Raw genomic sequence first — 3,852 nt, forward strand, 5'->3', positions numbered from 1 at the left:
ATTGATAAATTAAGGTCTTTGAGTTCTTGACGTGAGGGTTTTGCAAAAGAATTGAGTCCCTTGATAGATTTTTATATTGATTTTATCAAAATTGTTTTGGATTTATGAAATTTTGTAAATTTGGATGATGAAATTGTTCATGGGTATGGGATGAATTGAGTTCGGGAAAAAAATTGCCCCCGCCCAGGTCTATGTGGCGAAAAGCTTAAGATTTTTAGTCTTCAGATAAGACGCACAGAGGATACTGAGTTCTCTGCTTAAAAATTACTTCGTGACCAAAATTTTAATTCATCATCCGCGTCGCAAAGTATTTTCAAGATAGTTTCTTCGCTTGTTTCTTATAATCAACTATCTAAACCTTTATAAATCACTTAGAGATTCTATATCCTAAAGAAGTGGGAAAGGGTAGGAGACGTGGCGACCCTGGCGTACAGCGTACTGAGTGGTGACGGACGCAAAATCTCATACGATAGAAACTGGTATGGTGTGCTCTGAGTGATGTTGCTCCCAAGATCCCAAACTACAGAACACTGTGGGGCGCTCTAAGTGGCGTGGATCCCCATCCCTCTTCCCTAGATTTTTAATAAATTTTTTTTTTCACTTTTCGCTTAACCCTAATTCGTCTAGATTTGATTGGTTCCTTCTCCAGCTAATTAGATTCCAACACCCAACCAAAGTATACAAGAATCTACTAAAAAAAATATCAAATCTCATGAAACTTACTCAAGAACTCCTCAACAACTCAACAATCCAGAACCACTACAACAAATTTGATTAATAGTGACAAATTATTTTGTCACTAGAGACACATATTTTGTCACAAAAAGAATTTTGTGACGAAAAATAATTTGGCAGTCATTCGTCACTAAATAGAAATGTATTAACTATGAAAATATCTTGTTTCCCAAAATACTTCGTATTTATGACAAATTTGTTCGTCATAAAAATTATTAAAATTTGTGGATAAAGATATATTTTTGTCACTAAATAGGTTATTATAGCCGATGAAAATGATGTTTCACTAACTATTTTTAGTTTAATTAGTGACAATGCAATTTATCACTATATTTTATGTATTTCATAGTTAAGCAAATAATATTTCGTCACTAAAAACTAATTTTTACATACAAATTTTCTGTTCTCCCTAAAGGTAAAAATTAGTGACAAATTTATATTTAAATAACTCTGTAGTTGCAACAATCATGTCGTCTCTAAAAATAATTCTTTTGCCGACAAAACAAAATTGTCACTAAAAAATATCACACATAAGTAGGCAATTTTTGGGGCAATTTTTTTTGTCACATAATGTCATACTTTAATGACGAAAATGTTATCGTCTCAAATAAATTCATCACTAATAATTGAGCTTTTGCAAATAAAATGATGTCCACTAATGACATTTAAACTTGTAGCAATACTATTTACAATTTGTATTAAGCTCCGTAAATATAAAATTTTAAAATTATTAAAAAATATAAATTTAGAATAACAAGATACCAAAAGAAGTAAGATAATAATAACTATCATAATTATACTAACATATAATACTTATGAACTAAAATGTCATTCATGAGATGATATTTCATTACATATTCCTTAAGGAAAACTACTATTAAGTAAAATTTACTAAACATTAACAAAACTAAGGCAACAAAATGGAGGTTGCTTCTCAAAATACTATTACGAGCACTTCTCTAGATATTAGTCTTGATTTCCACTTTCTACGAAACTTGTATGAAATTTAAAAGAAAATCTAAGAATTATTTTGATACTTTGGAGTAAGATAATATACAACAACATACCTATTGAGGTCTTGAGAGTGTAAGATACATGCATACCTTACCTCAACCCTTGCGGTGTAGAGAAGTTGTCAGTAATAAATCCCCCGCTCAAAAGAAATGTAACGGACACATGAAAAAATGAAAGAAAAAGAAACAACAAATAGTATCCCCATTCCTTCTACAGAAGAAAAGACAATCAGTAGGCCACAATTCTTGCATCTTCTACTATAGTTCTGCATTACACTATATCAAACAGTAAATTTTCCACGTCAAATATCATCTTTAAGGAGATAAAAGCTTTAGGAAAATCATTTGACTACAAACATATTATAAATTGTATTAATAGTCACATGAATCAAGTATGTCAATCTGTTCCATCTACATGTTCCAACTTGTATGTAGTGTTTTTAAATCTGCAACAATTGCAATTGTATCTCGCCTTGTGGATGGTTGATCTCTAAAGAGTGTTTGATCAAATAGTAACAACAAGATTGATGAAAATTAAGCCAGTTTCTATTTTAAGAAAATAGTGAAACCACAAAGAGTGATTAATTGCAAATTTTTAATTACATTGTTAACTTCAAGAATATTTCCTCCCATTCAACTCTCTATACATCTAAAAATTTAGCTCTTGCTATATGACAATACATATAATTAGTATATATACTATGATTTTTAAATTTTTTACTATATGTACTCATTTAAGTGGTATTATTAAAGTGCATCTGGCTCACATATTAAAACTATTTTGAAAATTAAATCCCTTCATCTAACAAGTGACAACTTAGTTTTGCTTGCTAAATTCAAAAACAAAATTTATTTAATCTTCCTATCAAGAATTTTTTTGTACATTCTCATTCTTGTGTCATTGTAGAGAGAAAGGTTAAATCGCTGCACATGTATATCATTAGCAGCCAGTTTGGTTAACTATATAGTTTATTAAAAGTTCAGTTAAGTTGGTGTTGCAATTCTTTCATTCTCAATCTGCTAATATTCCTCTAGCTACACTCCCAAAATCACGTTAAACATTGTTCAAAAAAGGTTTTATATGTCGCTGACTTTTATAATTTTAACAAACAATTGTTTTGTATGGATTATTTCATAATACACATGTGTAATAATCAACATTACATGGAATTTAACCACATAATCAGTCTATGATTGGAACTCAAAATTTTCAGGACAAACAATAAATCTAAGGCACATAAAGATTGCAATCCAAACAAAAAAAACAGATTTTTACACTAGTTTTCTGAATTGAAAAAAAATATAGGGCAGTGAGTTATACAAAGAAGAAAAAAATTGAGTAGTTTGACACCTAAGCAGAAACAAGAACGAGTACCTACCTAAACTATGATTAGATACTTACTGTATTGACAACATATAGATCTGGCGGATGCCTCAATAGCCAATACTGATGATTTGAAATTGTGGCCTGAGGACTAATGCTTGCTCTGTTGAGCTGCTGTCCACCGGAAAAAGTAGAGAGGGGAAGATAACGAGCAGAGGGTGAGCAACATCTCCTTTCTCCGGTGATACTCGTCTCGCCTTCGCCGGAGCTGCTGCTGCTGACGGAGTTGCTGATTCTTGACGGTTGGTTGTTCTCGCTGCGCGCTGCTTGTATCAGCTATTGTTGGTGTTGTTCATCGATCATAGAGGAAGAGAAATCCTACGGAAGCGACAGGCGGCTGTTGGCCTCGCTGGTGGTGGTCACTGATCAGCAGAGAGGAGGGAGATGGCAAGAGCTCCGCTTTTTGGGGAAGAAAGAAATAAGACAATTTCAAGGGGTTTTGGTCTTTTAGGTTAGAATATGAAAGGAATGGATTAGAAGATACGAGCCATTGATCCATTTTGGATGACCGACTGAGATTGAATATTGAATTTTGATCAAAAGGAATAAACGGACGAGATTGAATGATAATTTGAAATCTTGAAAATAGAGATAAGAGAAAGGCTAAAATTGCAAATAACAAGTGGCTATAATTAAAATGAAAATTTGAAGCGTAATGACTAGAATTGAACTGAATTGGAAAAGAATAGACTAAAAATTAAATATTTTGGAGGAATATTT

The 3,852-nt window shown here is 32.0% G+C and overlaps 1 long non-coding RNA gene across 1 annotated transcript; it reads right to left on the reverse strand.

The window, feature by feature from the left end:
* Positions 1–1,521: 1,521 nt before the first annotated feature.
* LOC107026741 lies at positions 1,522–3,566 on the reverse strand. Its single transcript, XR_001457640.2, has 2 exons — positions 3,151–3,566; positions 1,522–2,024 (listed from the first exon to the last, which is right to left on the reverse strand). It is a non-coding gene; the product is annotated as an uncharacterized LOC107026741 (long non-coding RNA).
* Positions 3,567–3,852: the final 286 nt, after the last annotated feature.

Source organism: Solanum pennellii, chromosome 8 (genome assembly GCF_001406875.1).
Source record: "Solanum pennellii chromosome 8, SPENNV200".
Classification (NCBI taxonomy): Eukaryota; Viridiplantae; Streptophyta; class Magnoliopsida; order Solanales; family Solanaceae; genus Solanum; species Solanum pennellii.